Below are 21,349 nucleotides of genomic sequence, written 5' to 3'. Positions count from 1 at the left end.
TATGCTGCTGTAGACTTTAATGGGGTAAACATAGGAGGCAAAAGCTAGTAAAATATGAAAAAGAGAAATTAGGCTGACTACTAATCCTTTAGTAGAATTAAACACAGACGCCTCCGAGGTATTCCTAGCAGCTTTACAGAAAATAGGTAAATAATTAATTCACTTTATGTATCCTCCTGTGACAGTGAATTCCAAGTCTATTTAAAATGGTGCAAACGTTTATTTGTGAGCTTCTCGGGAAAGTTACACAAAGAAGGGTTTTTAGGTGGAAATGCTCAAATTCTATAACACATTTTCCCCATCATTTAGAAATGAAGATATCTGGTGAATTGAGCACACAGCGTGTGGCCACAGCGATGGGCCAGGTTGAGAAGAAGCAGGTCGTGGCCCTGCCATCTACCTAGGAGAAATAGCTCTGCTCCACAGACTAACAAAGAGGCTTTGGGTCTGCCCAGTGGTCTGCTTGGTCCTAGAAGGCTGGGACCTTCCATAGGGATGGAAAGAGCCCACAAAAGGATCCCAGGGTGGGGGGAGACCTGGGGTTCCAGGGCTGAACCTCAATCATTGGTGTAGAATAGTGTGTCATTGATCACAGCTGTTTCAGAGCCCCCCTGTGTGCCTGGTGTCATACTGGGTTCCCAGAGAGTTAGCAGTCAGTATGGCAGGTTTGCCTCCATGCTCAAGGGACGATAGTGGAGTGCTGTGCCTGCTGACAAGGATCAGGGAAACAGGCTAGCCTGTCAGGCAGTTCATCCCAGGCTCCTTCCCTACGGGTAAATTAAGTCTGGAGAAACAAACAGCTGCCCTAGGGAGGAGGCTTGCCAGTAGAAGGGCACATTCAAGATTCAGGACTCTGAGACATCGAGGAACGGGGAAAGGGAGCTGGTATGGCTGAGGCAGAGCAGGAAGGAGGGGAAGCATCAGGAGGAAAGTCTTTCCCTCTACCCTCTTAGGGTCAGTGGCTGGCGGTTGTAAACTTAGTGGGGAAAAGACAGGTGAACAGGAGCAAAGGAATACACTCTTGATTCATGTTTCGTGTGTGTGGGAGTTCAGAGACAAGACATGAAACTCAAAGAAGCTGACTTGGGAATTCACATGTCATTTTCACAAAAGAGGGGGTTCACGTTTCAAGGCATGATATATTGTGGGAAATTGTCTAGAAAATACTTGAAAGTAGCAGACGAGAAGGGTTATTTTCATATGGTTTATTTAGGCTCATCTTGGTACTGATTCTCCATCTGATAAGTTGCTCTCATGTTTTACTGTGAAAGAGAGAGTATCATCTTTCCAACAAGAAATCAATGCCCCACTTTTAGGCAGAAAAAAAGGAGGTGAGAGAACTCTGCCTGTACTGTTGACTTGTGTGTGCTCTTGGCTCAGAACAGTCTTATGCCAAAAAATGGCATCGTTTGGAACTGGCATATACCAGCCTCTGACAAGAGATACAGATGGTACTGAGAAGCGGAAGGCAGAGGTTAAGCTCATGGGAGCTGTAGCCGTTAGCCTCTGAATTTTACTTAAGATGCGATTCGAGGGCAAGAAAGTGATGAATTCTGAGTTGCATTCAGAGAGTAATCATATCACTCCTCTCTGCTTGGGAAATAAACCAAGGATCTGGGATAGCCCCAAGCCTATGGAGGGAAGCGTGTTTAAGATCTGCAGAACTGTGGGGATCCGTCCCTGGCTGAGGTCTTACAGGTTTTCATGAGGGCTTGGCTGCCACGAAGTATTCTCTGAAGGGAAATCTGTAGGCTGGAGTGTTTGGAGGAAGGTTGGTGGGTAGCATTGGGTGGAGTAAGGGCCGGGCCATCTTGCAGGTATGGGAATGTGTGTTTACTTCTATCTTTAAAAGCCCTGAGAGAAAGGGCCCTGAGAGAGACACACTGGGGCTGGGGGAGCCCCCTCTGGCTGCAGACTGGGGCTGAGAAGCACAACCAGCAGGACCAGAGCAGGCCAATGGTGACTGTGACTTGTAGAGGGACATGTGGCTGGGAAGAAAAGCAGCTGGCTTGTCCAGGCACTCCACTGAGTAGGAACTTGCAGGCTCAGTGCTCATTAGCCATGGATGGAAGACAGGGAATGGATATGGGAAACTGGAATGCAGAAGAGTCCAGGGATACACTTAAGTCTGCTTTGTGCAGCTGGCTAGAGAATATACCTCTTGTTCACAGAGCTGAGTGACAGGAAGAGAACGAATTTTATGGAACGAGATGCAGAGCTTAGCTTTGACCATAGAGCATAAGTCTAGGGCTAACTTAAGCAAATGTGTAGAAGCTCCTTCCAGCCACGTCACAGAGCATTGCTTGTAACTTCAATAAGCACCACGGAGCGCCTGATGCTTTCTCCTCTCATCATTTGTGGCTTCATGGATAGTAGCTGGACGTCTGAGAGAGTGGACAGATTTGGACCTGCTGACATTTCCAGCTACGGGGTGGGGGTGATGGGTGAGACTGACACAAGGAGCTAGGAATGTTCTGCCCAGTCTGGTTGGAGAAGCAGGCGTTGATGGGGTGATTGCTGCCCTGCGATCTGTCCTGGTGTCACTGTGGCACTTAGAGGAGACAAGGGTCCTGCCTGGAGAAGGAGGCAGGCCTCACCCAGGACTTAACTCCACAGGATGCAGGGGTAGAGGCGAGGCCTTGGCTGTACTGCGTGCTGAGGCCACAAGGGGGCTCACAGCTCACAGACTTGGTGTCCAAAAAAATCTTCCATGTTGGCACTGGACACAGCCGTGTGGAGGGGACCCTCATCCTACAGTGCAGAGAGTCCTTATTTAATTATGCACCATCAGTGGACAATTGTAAGAGCTTAGCACACAGCAGCTAATATTTCATTTCAGTATGTTAATTTTAATAAATGTTTTAAGAGTGTTGCCTGTGCAGAACTATTCAAATGTAGATGATGAACTCTCATTATCGAGATTGCAATTTTCTAGGGGTTTTGTCTTGAAAATTAAATTTCTCCACTGAAGTGTTTCCCTTTGTTGTCATCCTGTCTCAGTTGCTGTTCATACTCACGGTGGTGATTTTTCTGGACCCCAAGTACGCATGCGTCGGCTTTCGTTTCAGCTCTCAGATTTGTGATGCATGGGGTGAGTAAATTTCACTGAACTATGAATGGCATTATCTTTAAGCAATGGAAGGGCAGAGAAGGAATCCTAGGACCTGAGACTCTTCTTGCCCTCCCAGCCTGTGTCCGACATTGCAATCCATGAAGGCATATGGGCCTGACAAGACTTTCCCCTGGCTATTCTCGAATGTATCCACCAGCAGTGGTGGACAGCTGGCACTCAAGATTGTCACTTAGTTGCCTGGATGGGTCTGGTTACCCTGGTGGGGCTCAGGCAGGCGCTCTGGCTGAAGGAGAGGGTTTGGGCAGCAGCTCTACGTAGGACACCTGTAGTGGGGAGCCAGGCAGGGAAACGGAAGCAGGGCAGATGAGGACCTAGGACCACTACCTTCTGTCCTCATCCACGGAGCCTTCTGAAAACCACCTGAGGGAGATGGTACTGCAGGACATGAGAGGATGTAAGGGCCCTGAGGCAGATGGAGATGGATTTGTGGATACACACAGGCCTAGAGCCAATGCTGCTATGAAGTCAGCCCTTGGACAACATGCTACCCTACTGACCTGAAAAGAATTTCAGCTCATCTTATCCTGATGGGCATTCCTTTACTTACTGGGAACCTTATTTAATCTCAAGCAGATTCAGGGCCTGCTTCCCAGAGACTCTGAGTCAGTAGGACGTCTGTATTTTTAATAAGCACATTAGTGATCCCGAGGCAGAGTTGATGGAACACACTTTTTGGAAATCCCACTTTTGTCTCTTTGTGGAAAGGAAATGTGCCTTTGCCCTCACTGTTTCAGAATCATGGGTAGATCTTGGCTGCCACCAAAGTCCCTTCTGAAAAAAAGAGAGTGAAAAACAGTGCCAGGGAGATCTGAGGGATGGAATTCCAGCCAAGGATGAATTTATATGCGGAGTGTTTCAGAAACACTAGGTCGCTCTCCCCATTTGACCTTTCATTCGTTTGCATATTCCAAAACATTATATAAATTGCTCTTAGCAGAAAGTTACTTGTGCCTAAAATCTTTAACCAAAAAGGAATAAATGAAGACCTTTTATGTTTTTGCATTAAAAAGTTCAACCTAATGTGAGTCTGTTTGCCAGATCTTTGGAATAGAAAGCCTGAGGTATTCTGTGATTATTCTTGAGTTGCACGCTTGGTTTTCTCCACCAGCTTCTTAAATCCAGTGGGAAGTCTTTTAATGTCAACAAGTAAGTTCACAATGAATAACATCTTGTCAGGCACTGAAGCCAAGGAGGGAAAACTAGCCAGGATGCTGGATAGTGTTAGAGTTGACAACATAAGGGTTGAGGAAAACTGCAAATTACAGGGGTGCTTGGTTCTTTGGCAGATGTAAAGAGAGCCAGATGGAAATTCTCCCATCCAGCAGAAAGTATTTATTATTGTAGTGTTTTATATGTTTACTGAAGAATATATAACATATATAACCATATATAGCATATGCATATGTAACATACATGACCATATATACATAACTATATAGCATATATACAAAATCATACATAACATAATGTCCTCAGAATTCACCCGTGTTGTATATCAGATTTTCCTTTTCTATATATGCCATATATAGTAAAATGAACCACCTTTATATAAACGCTGTTCATTTATTCTCAAGATGATGGCCATACCCGTAGGTTATCCTATCATTTGGCTGTGGGAAATAGTGCCATTGTGGGTGTCTGTATCCTCAGAAGGGGGTTTCAATGACACAATGAAATGACCTTTTTCCGCCATCGATGCCAAGTCTGGTATGATATTCAAGAGCTGCCAAGTGGCTGTTGTGCTGAGCTAGAGGCTCCAGCCCCACAATCACTGGCCAGGCTCTTTGTAGTCTCTCTGGCGACTGAATTTTCTCATGGAGTTCATCATTTTGGAAATCCTCAGTTATCTCCACCCCCCAGGTTAACCTTTCTATCGATATTTTGTTTTTAATTAAGGAAAACCTAGAAAGTCAACTGGATAATTTGAAATCACAGAAAAGAATGTGAGTGCCGATAAAAAGAAGGGAGATTACAATTGTCAGAATCAGGCTCTTGTGTTAATTATGCTCCTTACAAGCTGTCTTTGCTTGGATTACGGTGTGTGATTGGTAAATTGTGTTTGCTTTGCAAGAGGGTCATATGGACTGGCTACTGGTGACTCACATCTAGCTACTCAGAAGTCTGAGGTTCAAAGCCAGCCCAGGGAAGGAAAGTCCTGGACACTCTTCTCAAACACTAAAAAGCCACAGTGTAGCTGTAGTTCAAGTGGTAGAGCTCTAGCCTTGAGACAAAAAGTTAAGGGACAGCTCTCAGACCCTGAGTTCAAGCCCCAGTACTAGCACAGAGAGGGAGAGAGGGAGAAAAGAAGAGAGAGACAGAGAGACAGAGAAGGTCAGAGACAGAGAGAGTCAGAGAGAGGTAGAGACAGAGGCAGAGAAACAGACAGAGACAAAGAACCAGAGACAAAGTCATATGGTACTGGCTGATTGACAGATTAATAATATTACAGTTGTGTAGTTATGATCTACACCATATACACAGAGTTTGTTCTGTATGGCTAATAGAAATTGTCCCTCAGCCATGCCAATTAATCTGTAGAACAAGAAACCAGATGAGACTGGTAGTGATGGGAACAAGGAAATGACTAGGAAATGACTGAGCTGGATGGGGACTCTGTTATCATGGTGCAACCTAGGTGTCAGTTTTCCATAACTGACTCCCAGAAGAACCAACTAGCAGCAGTCCCGCTTTCTCCAACCATCTTGCCTCTCCCCTCTGTTCACTTCTTACCACCACCACCACGACCACCCTTGCCCTCTCTGGACCATGGTCAGGATGCTTAGAGACCCTCTCAGGTTTACTTTAATAATAATAATAATAATAATTATTATTATTATTAATAATAATAATAAGCCTATTTGTCAAGGGGTCAGCTTCTTGACTAATCGTCTGCTCTAACCTTAAACACTTCTCTTGCTGGTAGCACTGATTCTATTTCTCTTATTTTCAAGACTGTTTAGGAAGGAAATCGTTGTCCACCTGCTCCTTTTGAAAAGTAGGTTTTTAAGCGTGTAGAATTCTCGGGAAGAGTGGGGGCTGGGGTTTCTGAGCAGAGCTTGTGCTCTTCCCGGTTCTGGTCCCCCCAGCCTTATCTATGAAAGTCAGCAGCGGAGGCTTTCTGATACAGTGCACCCCAGGAACTTGGGCTGTTTTCAAATTCAGGTTTTGAAAAGGACTTTGAAGATGAAAGGAGGTATCTCATGCCAGTCTCCCTCTTGGATTGAATTTCCCCCTGCACCCTCTCCCTGACACCAACCTTCCCTCTCCAGGCAGCTCTGGAGGTGCAGGCCTGAGATTTTAGTGGGGAGGGTCTCCCCTCACCAACTCCTCTTGGATGGGGCTTTGTGATGCACTAGGAGTCTGCACACCTGTCCTCCCCACAATCCTCCTGGCCCCCCAGCCATTTTCTTCCCTGGTTCTGAAACCAGCCTTGCTGGCTCAGAGCATGGGTAATGGGTGATGCCTCGTTATTGATGCCTCATTACTCAACTCTGCCACTGAGAATCCAGATTGCTGACATTCTCCCTTCTGAAGCAAAAACCTGAACGCCTCTGTTGCCCCCCCCCACCTCCCCTGCCCCTGAGGTCTTTTCAGAAAGTTCCTTTTCAAAGACAAGGAGCTAGCCATGGTGGGCCACTGCCAGGTCCTGGCATGAGTTGTTCAGGGCCCTGGTGAGGTAAGGTGCTTTTCCTCTCAGGCATGTTAGACCTTGTAGTATTTTTTGCTTCAAATCTGCTATGGGAATTGAAATAGAGCAATCAGCATTACACAAGACAACTACAGACTATACTGTGTGTGTGTGTGTGTGTGTGTGTGTGTGTGTGTGTGTGTGTATGTGTGTGTACATGTCAGTCCTAGGGCTTGAACTCAGGGTCTTAGCATTGTCTCTGAACCTCGTTATGCTAAAGGTTAATATCACTTGAGCCACAGAGTCACTTCTGGTTTTTTCTGAGTAGTTTATTGGAGATAAGAGTCTCATGGACTTTCCTGCCCAAGCTGGCTTTGACCACAGTCCCCAGATCTTAGCCTCCTGAGTAGCTAGGGCTGCAGGTGTGAGCCACTGGATACTTTGGTGCATCAGCAGAGGCTACGACTCTAAACTCAGATCACTCCAGATCGCAGTGATGAGTCAAGAGTTGATATGGATGAAACATCTGACCTCTCCCAGACTCAACTTCCTCTTGTGCAAAATGAAGACAGAAATCAATTTCTCCACAGATTGGTCTAAGTATCCCCCAAGGGAGCACAGGAAGGTGTCAGTGACAGGGAGGAGCATGTGGCAGACCTTGTTCATTCTCTGCCCATTCTCCCTTCCCCCCTCCCACTCCAGGGCCAAACCCTACGCTTCCTCAGTGCCCACTATCTCTATTGAAGGCCAGCGCTGAGATCTACTACTGTTTGTAGAGGACATTCCCTGGCCTTGCCACCTGCTTAGCTGGAGCCCAGGCAGGGCCAGAGAAGCTCTAAAATTGTTTCCTTGGCTCCTAGGATGGGTCCTATGGTGGAGAAGGGGTGACCTAGAGCATTGATGGCTGGAGTTCCCCAGGGGCGCTGGCTCTTATCCACCCACAGATGCCACCTGCTTGATGGTGTCCCTTCTGTGGACATATTGCTCTTCCCTGTCTTATTTCTTCCCTGTCCTACTGAGGGCTGCCTGGGGTCACTTCCTAAATGGGTGCTAAGAACCTATGTCCTCGTATCTGGACTGACCTGTGCAGAAACCCAAATTAAGACATTGTGATGGTGAATAAATGCTATCTTAGGGTCCTCTCAGCATCTCCTTTGCTTCAATGTTCTATGGATCTGGGGTGCTAGGGTTTAGAGGTGTACTGAATGTCCCAAGAGTACACTGTGATTGTAGTCTTGGTCCCCAGGGTGATGTTAGTGGACAGTAGTTGGAGCTTTGGGAGGTGGGACTTAGCAGGATGCTCTTAGGTTATAAGAACATCATAGGACTTGGACTCTATTGTCCCTCCCTCCCTCCCTCCCTCCCTTCTCCCCTCTTCCCTTCTTCCCTTCCTCCCTTCTTCCATCCCTTATCCTTTTTAACCCCTGGTTTGAAATGTGACTGCTTCTGAGCAGGGGTTTCCCCCATTGCTGTACTGACTGACACGAACCACCCTCATCAGAAGCCAAATCAGTGGGTCCATCTGAGCATGAACTTCTGTGTGGGATCAGTAGTAGGGTTTGAACTCAGGACCACACCCTTGCTAGGTAGAAGTTCTACGGCTGAGCCATGCCTCTGAACTCCACATTGCTTATTTACTTAACTGTGATCCTCCTGTTTTTGCTAGCTGGAATGACAGGCACACACTGCTGCACCCTTCTGTTGAGGTGGAATCATGTGGACTTTTCTGCCTGGGCTGGCCTTGAACCAGGCCTCCTTCCAATCTCAGAATCTCATGTAGTTAGGAGCCCAGGTCTGAGCCACTGATACTTGGCTCAAGTTTAAATTTTGAATCTCCAAGGCTGTGACCTACATAAACCTTATCTCTTTATAAAATCATTTCCCTCAGCTATTTTGATGTAGTTACGTAAAGCTGACGAACCAATGTGCTAGAGAAGTTCACGCAGGCCTATAAAGACAAATTCTAATGATGGATATTTAAGGTCTTGCTTTGCAATGTTTCTCAATTATGCTGTTACACAAACATGAGAGATGTAATTGTTTTCAGAACAGAGTCAATAATGCTAACAGCCACCTGCATTCTACAAATCCCAGGGAATCAGGAAGTAAGGGGACTTTCTGAGCAGGAATAGCTGGACTGTTTGAGAAGCCTGAAACCTGCTTGCCTCTGTGAGTGTTGTTTTTTTTTTTTTGATGGCCCTGCCTGTGTACTTTGCATGACACAAGTGTCCACACATTCGCCTGTCACTGGACGGCTGGTGTTGAGGGACGAGCTCACAGCCTGAAGTGCTGGTCCCTTGTGTACATTTGATGTATGAAGAGATGCAGAGACTGGAGTTTAAGATGGACCAGCACAGAGGACAGTTCTCCTAGTTCCTGTCATAGGTCAGATCCATAATGGGACAGAAGATGGTTTTTCCTCTTAACGTTTGCACAAAAACGAGCTTCTGTGGCTGCTCCATTGCCTACACTGCTGATGGGAGATGGGCTGAATTTTAATAGGTGGTGCCCCTTTTCCAGTAGAGTTCTTAAAGGGGTTAACATTTCTTTCACAACACTTGCTTGACTTGAGCTCCTAGAAGCAAGTTTGAGAGTGTCACACTGCAACCTGCTCCTCTTCCTTCAGTACACCCGCTCCAGGGGGATCTGTCACAGAAGCCAGGCCAAACTGCAGAAGACAATGGCCAAGTCCACTTTGTGGAAGGAGTCTTTTAGCCTATATATTCTGCTTCTGGCAACAAAAATATTGTCCCAATCATACCTGCGGCTGTACCCCGCTGTTGGGCGCCACACTCTGTGCTTGTCACAACATCCCTCGTGGAGGGTGGGGCGGCGAGGGGGGGATGTGATCCAAGGGTGTCCATACCAAAGGACACATGAAGACCACGTCCCTGGTGGGCCTCCTAGATGATCAAAGCATGAGTTGTCCTTCCACAAATTCCTCCACTGTTCCTGGTGGTGCAGACAGGGAAAGGCTGAAGATGAAGGACTTCTCCTGCTGAGAAGAGTACACCAGTGAACACGGGGGTGCCTTGTGTATGACCATACTCCTTTATTTTCCCAACAATAATCTGTGTAATGCAATACACTGAATATTCAGCGTGCTGTTCTCAGAGAAGTCCAATTTCACTCCCAAATTTTCTCTGATACCAATAATTCTTTGAAACTTGATATTCAATATGAACAGAAAAAATAAGCTCACGAGGAGAGTCTGGCTTTTTATTGAGAGATCTAAAACCTAGTTGACTGAATTTTTTTTCCCTTGACTTGCTTTTGTGGCACAGGCAACAGATGGATTTGTCTCTGGTGGCTCTAGAGAGTTCCCTGGAACAAAGACAGTCCTTCAGTTTCTGAATCTAAAGCCAAGACCTAAAGAACAGGACTGACTATGGGATAAATAAATAAATAAATACATACATACATACATACATACATACATACATACATACATACATACCAGGAGGTCTGGAATGGTGGAGTCCTATACCCAAGTTGCCAGCTAGTGGAGTGGGGGCTTGAACTCAGGTCATTTGAGTCCTGGGTTATAAGACCCCTGGATGTTACGTAAGGATGTCATAGAGAAGGGGACATGTCAGGGGTGGTGGGGTGGCTTTGGGGAGCTGGTTAGTGGGTGGGGCAGGAGTCTAGGAAAGGTCAATCCTGGCCATCTTGTGAACTGCAGAAATCTGGTTTTAGGGTTCAAGTGTATTCCTGAGTGTTAGGTGGGGGGAATGTAGACAAATGAGGCCTCATCCAGGAACATATCTGGATTCTACCAACAGGCATGTAAGCAGTCTGCTTTACTGTCTTTGTTTTTCCTTGTGAGGGTTGTATTATCTTTATACAGTTGTGTAAAGGGGTTGAAACTCAACATGTTAGTTTGTGAGTCCAATTAGCCTTGGCTCGTTTAACCCCCATATGATTCTCTCCCCCTCGCTCCCTCCCTTCTCTGATGCCTGCCATCACCCTCTCTGTGTGTGCTGCTTACTGTTTCTTCCCTCCAGCCCCCTGGCTAGGAAGTGTGGCTGGCAGTGAATGCGAGTCCATGCACTGGGTCCAAGGAAGGCCTCTGGTCATAGCAGGGAGGCTGAGGTGTGGTTCTGGAGTTGAGGTGGTAAACTGAGCATGCGCACAGTGAAAGTTGGCCTCAGAGCTCTAGTTTGGGTCTTACCTGGGGGTCTGGAGTCCATCAACTTCCCTTCCTCATCATAGCTTCTGTGTTGCTGCCTGGCTTGAGTAATACTGATTAATGGCTAAGACTGAGTTTACAAGCTGAAGGACCCTGGGCATCTGAAACTGGCAAGATCTGATGCCAGGCTAATAGCCAAAACAAAGGGGTATATTTATTAATCGCAAAAAAGAGGAAGAATGGGGTGGGTACCACTTTAACCATGATAGCAAATTGAGTATCACCTAGGTTCACAGGCATATATACGTGATCAAACTGACTAAAGTATGGTATATGCAGGGATAGATTTCCAGGCTAGAATCCCTTTGAACAATGCAAACCCAGTTTAATGAAATGAATACCTGTAAGCAGAAATGTCTCTTGCTGAGGAAAAGCTGAGTGTTAAAGGGAGAGTGATGGACAAATGGAGAAAGAAATGGTGGATGAATAGAACCATAATATGTAATATACATATATGGAAATGGAACTAGGAAACTTGAGGTGAGGTGGGGTTGGGATAGATGGGAGAATGATGGAAGGCATAGATCAGAATGCATTGTACACATAGATTGGCGTGTCAAATTTAAACAAAATAAGAAGGATTAAACAAATAAAACAAAGCAAATTTATTATTACCAATAAAAAGACAGCTTGGTGTTCTAAGCCCCTGCTTTGAGGTAGTGTGACGTGTTGACTCACCCCGCCCCCTCCGTGATTTATTCTCATCTAGAGTGCTTACCCTACATCAGATCATCTGATAGCAATTATTTAGGGGGTGTGGGTAGAAAAATAAGTTCAAACACATGTAAAGAAACAATCAGACATGTTCGTTTGACAGCCTTGGCATACTTCAAGACCAATGGACTGGATTCTTCAAGACTTCAATGTTATGGGAAAAGGGAGGGAAGTGCTGTGCTGAGGACACAGCAACAAAATGAAATGTGCTCTGTTGAATTTTATATAAGTTATGAAATACACCTGGGCATATTGAATATAGACCGGATATTAGAATAATGATAGGGAATTATTCTTAGATAGATAATAACATTGTAGCTATATAAGAATATTCTTACTCGTAAGAATATTGGATCCATGTTGGAGTTTTTAGGTCTAAAGAATTATAATGATCTCAATATATTTTCAAATGAGACAGCTCTCCACCTCCCCATCTGCTTACCTATCTAGAAAAAGGGACAATAAAATAAATGTGGCAGACATTATTACCTGTTGGATCTATGTGAGGGTCAATGGATGTTGATCTTAGTATTCTGTAAATTTAAAATATGCCAACATTAAAAGGAAACTATACGTGATTTGAATCAGAGAGATTTAGTGCAGACATCCCCTGTGGGCCCATTCCCCACCTGTGTTTCTGGTTTTTGTTTTAGAGGTAGTGATTGAATGAGTATCTGGCTTCTTTACTCAGTGTGTCATGTGGGACCTGACCTGCTTATTAGTGAACCCCGTGTTTTAACTCAGAAGGACATAATCAAGGCCAATCATGTGGGTTGTTGGCATGGACTGAGTTCACCCCATGTGCATTTTGCTTTTTCCCTGCATGGATGGCAAGTGTTGTAGATGTTTAGATCTGATGACAATTTGGGAGGGGTACGTCTGTTTCCAAAACCACTTTGACAAAACCACTTTGAAGAGGGGAGACACAGCACCTGTTCTCATTAGCACCCTTTGCATGGAGAGGAGGAAATCAGCTTGTGGATATCACTTATTATTCAAGTGTCAGAACATCTTGTGTCCTGGAAAGTTATAAAACAGACCTGTGAATTGGATAAGAGAGGAGCCTCAGGTAAGATAGAAAGAGGCCAGCTTTGTAGCAGTGGCATCACTGTCAATCCAGCCCCCCACCTTCACCGGAACCACTGAAGCACAAGGCAGAAGGACAGAGGAAGACTGTGAGGACAGCAAAAGCACCCTGTTCATCCATGCCCACGCCATCTGATGTGGTTCTTGGTCATGTACTCTTTGCTTTGTGGGTGAATTTTTTTGGTCAGCTGTGGGCTTGAACTCAGGGCCTGGGTGCTGTCTCTGAGCTTTTTCTCTCAAATGCTTTAGCATTTCACCACTTGAATCACAGCTCCACTTCTGTTTCTTCTGGTAGTTAATCAGAGGTAAGAAAGAATCCCATGAACTTTCCTGCCTGGCCTGGCTTTGAACAATGATCCTCAGCTCTCAGCCTCCTGAGTAGTTAGGATTACAGACGTGAACTACCAATGCCTGGCAAGTTCATAACTTGAAAAGGGGGAAACAACCACATATTCTCTATTGCATGAGCTCCAGATGAGGGTCAAGAGAGGCATTGCTTGCAAGAGTGTGGTGCAAACAGCACACTGACCCGTGCCCACTAGGATGTACTGTTGGTGGACAGCTGAAGTTGAGACTTCAAAGAACAGTCTTTGTAACAAGAAAGCCTTTGATTCCTTAGAGGAAAGAGGCTGTAATGGGGCAATGATAGCCTTGGATAAGGGCCGATAGGTCAAGGTTCAGAACTCCTTCCATTATCCAGCTCCTTTGTGGATGTTCTTCTTCTGTCTGTGCAGTAACTTTGCTTTCAGCCCCATTATTAGAACCTGGAGGTCCCTGGGTGATAAAGGAGAACATAGTTCATTGCTAGATAGCTCTTTCTGCAGCTCTCATAAGGTAAGAAGTGGTATAGAGCATAAAGGATAGATAGGATGAACAGCCAGAAGGAAATAGAGGTGGAGAGATCTGGAGAGTTGTCCTTCAGTTCTTCTAAAGATAAGAGAATGAATGACTCATGGGAGATACTAAGAAGAAGGCTGATGGGAAATGAAGGCTAAGAACTTGAAAACAAATGAAAGTTGACTTCAAAGAGAGGACTGGTAAATACTGAGATGTTCCAGCAGATCAAGCATGGGTCCAGATATGTAGCTGGATGGGGTGCTGGGACATTGGTTTGGAGATTGGATGGATGATGTCAGAATCTTGTCCAACTGAGAGATGCTAAATATACAGTCATGCTCAGAAATTCTGAATGCTCTCGGCGTTTTGCCTGTGTGCAGTGGAAATGCAACTTGATTGTTTTGTGTCTTTGGACATTTGTAACTAGTTGCAGCATAAAACAGAATACCATAGTTTTTACCCATTTTGGGGTAAGCTTTTCTTTCAGAGGAGGGATATTTCTGAGGACACATCTTATGCTGTTATACCAGTGTCTTATTTGAATAGCTTCTAAATATTCCTGGGAGCAACTTTCTAGTTGAGTCTTTGAGACAAGCAGAACTTTTAATTTTCCCCCTGACGGTATCTAACCCTTGGCAGGTGGGATCCTGGCACCAGTTTAGGAACTGGCATGACTTGCTTGGGGAAGGACTCCTTCTGACAATTTCCTTCCACATCCTGTGACCTATTTTATCTTTGTCATTCCTCTTTAAAAATTGAAATATAGGCCAGGAATTTGGCCTAGTGGTAGAGTGCTTGCCTAGCATGCACAAAACCCTGGGTTCAATTCCTCGGTACCACATAGGAAAGGCCAGAAGTGATGCTGTGGCTCAAGTGGTAGAGCTCTCGTCTTGAGAAAGCCCAGGGCAGTGTTCAGGCCCTGAGGTCAAGCCCCAGGACTGGCAAAAAAATTGAAATATTATGTATCCCCATAAAATCACAGATATTAAGTGCAGAGTTGAAGGAATGGCGGCAAAGAAACGCATCTATGGAAACTTAGGTATTTTAGAATATTATTCCTAGCACTCAGCAAGTTCCCCTTATTCCCATTTCTTTTGTCTGCCTAGCAGTAGCTCTTATTTTGGGTCTAGCATCATCATTCAAGTTTATCAGTTCTAGAAATTCACATAAGTGGAAATATGCTTTCTTTCATGTAGTGATTTTTTCATATATTTTTTATTGTAATTAATAGAAGGGTTACATGATATTTGCCAGATAGAAGGTGCATTAATTCACATACATTGATACCCTTTCACATGTCTTGGTCCCCATTTCCCTCCCCCCCACCTCCACCCCTCATCTTGTGTTCATGTAGTGATTTTTTTGTTCAAAATGAGGCTTTCAAGGTTTAATTATGTAAGTCTATGTGTTTTCGTGTGCCACCAATTCCTTCATTTTTGAGTAGTATTCCATTGTCTGACTGTGTCCCTTCATCCATCTTTCCTTTAATAGATATTTGACTTGTTTTCCATATTGGTTCTTGTGAATAAAGATATTATGAGCATTTTGACAAGTCCCTTTGACAAGTTCACTATTAGAGAAAAGAGATGAGAGAAAAAAAATCAAGTGAATCTAGATGGATTATCAATCTTCTGTTCAAGGGGTCAAGTTAATTCAATGTAAAAAGTCTTTTTTTTAAAGCCATAGGGCCTAGGGACGGTCCCTGAGCTTTTTTGCTTGAAGACGGTGCTCTGCCACTTAACCCACAGTTCCACTTCTGACTTTTGGTTATTAATTGAAGCTAGGGATCTCACAGACTTTCCTGCCTGGTCTAGATTTGAACTGTGATCCTCTGATCTCAACCTCCTGAGTAAGATTTCAAGCATGAGCCACTGGTACCCACCAAGAAGTCTTTTTTTTAAACAATAACACTGGAATAACTGGATATTCTTAGAAAAATAGAACCTCAATCACTACTTCATGGAAGTGAGACACAGAATCAACTTAAATAGAAGTGCTAACTTCTAGAAGGAAATATGGGAGAAAAATTCTTTATAAATGTGGGGTACACAAGGATTTCTTAAGACTCAAAAAGAACCATCCTCAGAGAGGAAACTGATGAACCAAACTTCATCAAAAAGAAAAACAAGTGCTCATTGAACAGCACTACTGAGAAAGTGTAAGAATAGATGAGAGAAAATGTATTTGAATGACTGACAAAGAGTTTCTATTCAGAATACAATGTATGCAAATCCCTTCAAATCAGTAAGAAAAGGCAACCACCAGCTTTAAAAAAAATAGATGTGAGGGCTGGGAGTGTGGCCTAGTGGTAGAGTGCTTGCCTAGCATGCATGAAGGCCCGGGTTCGATTCCTCCGTACCCCATACATAGAAAAAAGCTGGTGTTGTGGCTCAAGTGGTAGAGCTCTAGCCTTGAGAAAAGTCCAAGGACAGTGCTCAGGCCCTGAGTTCAAGCCCCACTACTGGCAAAAAAAAATACCTAATAAAAAAAATAGATGTGAGTCACAAATAAGCCCTTCACATGTACATACACCCACATATTCACACACACACACACACACACACACACACAAAGATAGAAAGAAGAATGAAATGATGGCCAATCTCATTAGCCACTACAGAAATGTAGAATTAAAAAAAATCACAATAAGGTATATCTAAGATGAAACTGCTGCCATGAAAGAAGGAAGAACTGGAATACGTGAGTGTGGGTTCTGATTCTGCATAAGTATGATTTCTTTTTTTAATTTTAATTTTTAAAATTATCTTTAAGTCGTTGCACAAAGGAGCTGTCATTAGCTATGCAGTTTATTAATACATCTCCATCAGTGCCATCCCTTTCACTATTCTCACGTATCACTCTGTGCCTTGCCTCACTTTTCTTAATTTTTTTAGATTATACATTGACTTGATTGCATTCTCATCTCTATACCTCCATTTTCCTCTTCATTCTTATACACTCTCACCTTGGCCCCACCCAAGCCCTTTCAAGTACCTGTTAGATTTAAAGGAGAGCTCAAATAGTGTAATTCCTTAGAAAGATTTCTTTATTGTGTTTTCTTTGTTGATTATTTTCTTTTTCAAAGTTGTGCCGTAGCTGATGTGACTCCCACCTGGACTTTTCTGTAGATAAAGTCCAGGAAGAGAGTATTCTGACTTTCCACATGGTGACTTTGAAAACAGTAGACACAATCTGCCATGAAAGAGTTCCTAGCTTAAACGTTCCCAAGAAATGAAATTTTCATTGAGGACTTTATTAATTTGTCATTGTCCTCTTTGATGGCATAGCATCTTTGCTAAAGACATGAAAGAGTTAATCTACTTTCACTTGTGTTCCATGTCTTTCTTGGAAGTAGTAACATTACTTTTTATCACACGGAATTTGGTCTTATGAACTTCACTGTCAAGTCTTCAGCTCTGTTCTCAGGGGTCATCTAAAGATCACTGAGTGAAAGTAAGTGAAAGAACAGAATATTCAGGTTAGAAAGGATAAGAGCCTCTTGGAACCTCTGCCCCTGTCTGTCTCTCTGTACTTATTGATCTCTGTCTCTATTTGTAGTTGTAATTTATTATGAGGTTGTCATGTAGGAGAATTTCTACACGACATTCATTCTATTCCCAAAGCTCTATTCAGACCTTGGAGCAGCTGTAGGTAAGCCTGCGTCTACTCCCTCACTAGATCTTTCTAGCACGGTGGTGAACACTGAATGGATTCCTAATCCCTGAGGCGTCAGCTGGACAGACATTTGTTAAGATCAATGTGGAAGAAATTCATGGACCAGGAATCTGATGATCTCTCTGACATTCCTGGTGGATCCTTGTAGCTCAAGGACCTTGGGTAACCCCAGGAAAAAGGTTGAGTGTGTGGGTCTCCATGGAAGAGAGTCATGTTGTTGGCTGCTCATTGACAGAACCTACTCTTAGAGCAGCCGGACCAGGTAGGAATCGCTCAGATGCAAAGTTCTAAATGAGATGATGAAGAAGTATTCTAAACTTGTATTTTCTGAAGGTGGCTTAGCTTATGGGAACAGCTCAAAGTGTCAATCTGGCATCATCAGGCTGAAAAGTCCTGCAAAGGGCTTCAGATCTGAGAACTGCAGTTCAAAGTCTGCCAGGGCAGGAAAGTCGGTCAGATTCATCCCCAGTTATCTACTGTGGTAGAGCACTAGCCTGCAGCACAAAAGCTCAGGGGCAGTGCCCAGGCTGAGTGTTCAAGCTCCAGAAATGCGCACATGCACACACACACACACACACACACACACACACACACACACAAATTAAATGTATGACAACAGAGAAGTTGATTTTCTTGGCATGCCCATATGCTTGGTATGAAATATGAAAGAGTTCCACACAGTAACACTTTGAAAAATAGATGGAGCCACTAAAGCATTGAGAGAAGCTGAGCACATGGCTGCCTAGTTCAGGAATTATTTTTCCAAGATCATTCTCATACTTTGGTAGCCTGGTACCCTCGTCTAGATTTTTTCGTTTTTTTTCATCTAGAATTTTTCATCTTACTTCTTTCAATACAGCATTGCTAAGGTTCCTGGAAATTCTGATCCAGCCTTCTTCCCCTGGGAACCTGCATTTCTTCAGAGCCTTATACAAAGCAGAGCTACCAGCCTGGTCCTGTGTAATCTTTCTAGGAGAATCTATCCACCCTGCCTTTGCTTTTCCACTTGAGTGCAGACTCATTTATCTGCTGGTGTAGCCACAGAGCTTTACCTTCATGGTGTGTGTTCCCAGCTGGACAGCTGCTAGTGCCAGCTGTGTCAAGACACTGGGGGTAACTGATTGCTTTGTGCGATTTGAGCAGTGATGATGCCATCTGTAATACTTTTCATGAGGAACAGAGATGACTTGCCTTCAAGAGAGACCTGGCTCAAAGGTAAATTCTTCAAGGAGAGAGAAGATAGAGATATAGAGACAGAGAAGTGGGAAGGAGGGAAAAGGAGAGAGAGAGAGACACACACAGAGAGATATTATGCACTAGTACAACACACCAAGTTTATAGAATGAGATTCAAGAGTTCCCTGCACTGCAAACAGATCATTAGAGCAGATGACAGGGTGCAAAAGGGACTGGGGAAGAGACATGGCAGTTGAAAATTAGCACTGGGGATGACATCATAGCTTTGCTTCACATCAGTCCTGAAAGTTCTTACTGACCTAGGGAGAAATCAGGAAACCAAGCAGTCTTATTATGAAACCCACAGAATAACTTTCCTTTATTCATGAAAAGTCCCCAGACAGACAGGAAAGTGTGTGTGGGGGAGAGGGGCTGTATTTACTTCTCTTCAATCTGCATGCTTGGGAAAAAAGTTATCACCTCCCCTTCAAATAGTTTCCCTGCTTGAAAGAATCAGCCCACACTCTTCCCCATTCTCTGTCAGGGCCTCTGGTAGATGAATGGTATAGCTCAAGCCTGGGACCGTCCGTCCATCCATCCATCCATCCATCCATCCATCCATCCATCCATTATGATTTTCTGGCCATAGTGACTGGTTCGGTGTTGGCAGTGTTGAACAATGGCATTGGGGAGACACTTTGGCTCGGAGGATTAGGATCAAGACACAACAAGTCTGTCTTTCCAGATGTGAATCTGGGAGGATATAAAGCTGGGATTGTTTGTAGCCACCTTCAAACTCTCAGGAGCCTGAGACACATTGATACAGGGCAGACAGAGCTGGAAAGAACCAAGTCCTGATGGCATGGTTTGCACTCTGTGTGAGAGCCTGGAGCCTGATCTTCCTCAGAATCCTCCTCCTCCTCCCCCCTCCTCCTCCCACTCTCCTCCTCCTCCTCTTATTCCTCCTCCTCCTCCCCACTCCTCTTCCTCCTCCTTCTTCTTTTTCTTGTTTATGTTGAAGCATCTGTTGCTTTCAACCAAGGAAGTCTGCATCTGTTCCCTGAAACAGGCGAGGACTGAGGATATGTAGTATTTCTCCACACCGAAGTAAAATACCTTCACATTTCAAATGGGGGTGTTGGATTGGGCAGCCCTTTAAATGCATCTGCATTGAAGTTACTTTTCTATTTTTCTTCTTGGTCATCACTGGGGTTTGAACTCATGGCCTCATGGCTGAATGACTTGCTCACTTAGCTGGCACTATAACACTCGACCCTCACCTCTAGCTCTGCTCCTTTACTGGTAAATTCAAGATGGAGTCACATGGATTTTTCTGCCCATACTGGCTGTGAACTATGACCCTTTGAATCTCAGCCTCCTGAGTAACTCATGCTACTCTACTCAACTCAAAGTTACTTCTTACTGGCTATACCAGAGAAGTCATGTGCTTTTCAGATTCTCCTTCCAAACATTTTCAATACAAACGTGGAATGGCAACTGTGATGTGGCACAATGATTCTGGCATTGTGATCCTGAACCTGGTGACCAGAACTCCTACCAGGAGGCCCCACAACCGCCCTGACCCTGGCCCGCCTTTCTGAATGGTGTGTTCATTGGCTTCCATCTTCTTCAGGGAAGAGATGGTGACTTCTGAGCCCTACCACCCGCCATGCAACCTGGCGTAGACCTTGCTCAGGTGGTGCTTACAGGTCAGTGATGTCTCCTTGGCTCTTATTTACCTCCTGAAACATGGCTACCTGCCAGCGGGTCAGGTATACCACTTTGCCATGGGAATCCAGTTGTGCTCAGTCATGGTGGGGGCCCAGGAGGCAGAAGAGACAGAGCCCTGCCTGAGTCTTCCCTATCCACCTGCACTTGACACCCATGGGCCTGATGAAGGAGGTAGCCACTTGTTGACTGCAGCATTCACCCACCCGAGGCAGGCCAGGCACCTGCCACGCGCACATGAGCAGAACAGACTCGCTTTCCTGTCCCCGGCCCTTCCACACAGGGCCTGGATGCCTCCCTCCCCCTCTGCCATACTCTCTGCGGTGCCCGGCTGTGGTGTCCACGAACTGGGCTGAGTTTCCTTTGTAGGCAGAATCTATTGGCCCTTCGCAGTTGCCAAAGCCACCTCTCTCTCCAAGGCCACCAGGTCCTCCTTCTGTCCCAGGTCAAGATTCAGCTCCTCAGTCCCAGCAACCAGATTTTCAACGGGTCCTTTGCTTACCAAATCCTAGCCAGCTCCCCTAAAATCCGGGAGAAGCAGGGGCTTCCCGTTCACAAGGGAATTGTCCGCAATTGCGTAGGACACCTCGAACACCCATTTGGCTTAAAGCAGTTAAGGCAGGCTCAAATTCTAAAGAAATCTAAATAACGCTGACCTTCCTTAACGGGAAGGGGAGGGGACCGTCAGCCAGGCGGGATGCCCTCTCAGTCCCCTTCATCTTCCACTTGGAGTCAAGGATGAGAGGGGGACTGGGGTCCTAGGACCACTTGGCGCTGGTGGCACGGAGCGGGGCCAGGCCGGCCTTTGCCCTCGGTCTGTGCCAGGGCGCTGACGCCTCCTAAGAGACAGCAAAGCCCTGGGGGGACCTGGGGAGAATTTGGGGGTGGGGCAGCACACGAATTTCATGTTGGAAACGTGGGCGCGGGACAGAAAGCAGGAAGGAAGGAGCCCTCCCTGGCAGGGGCAGAGGGTGCCAGGGCGGCTCCGCACCTCGGAGAGTCCCCCAGGCTCTCTCACCCCACCCGATCCCCTTGCCCACGTGCGCGCGTGTGCCGGGAATGGAGGTGGCAGATGGAGAGTCCAGCCAGGATCCGGATGGGGATGAGGTGGCCAAAATCCAGGCGGCCAGGCAGGGGTGCGGAGGCCCCCGAGCCGCCCACCGGGCGGGGGGCGGAGCGTGCCG

General features: G+C 45.4%; 1 protein-coding gene across 1 annotated transcript in view; it reads left to right on the top strand.

The window, feature by feature from the left end:
• The window catches only part of Plpp4 (phospholipid phosphatase 4), a 208,398-nt gene that overhangs the window by 98,116 nt on the left and 88,933 nt on the right, over window positions 1–21,349 (top strand). The gene's annotated exons all lie outside the window — the stretch shown is intronic.

Source organism: Megascapheus bottae, chromosome 15, assembly GCF_031878675.1.
Source record: "Megascapheus bottae isolate mThoBot1 chromosome 15, mThoBot2.hap1, whole genome shotgun sequence".
NCBI classification, from domain to species: Eukaryota; Metazoa; Chordata; class Mammalia; order Rodentia; family Geomyidae; genus Megascapheus; species Megascapheus bottae.
Note: the sequence above shows the minus strand (reverse complement) of the source record. Positions and strands in the feature narration are given on the sequence as shown.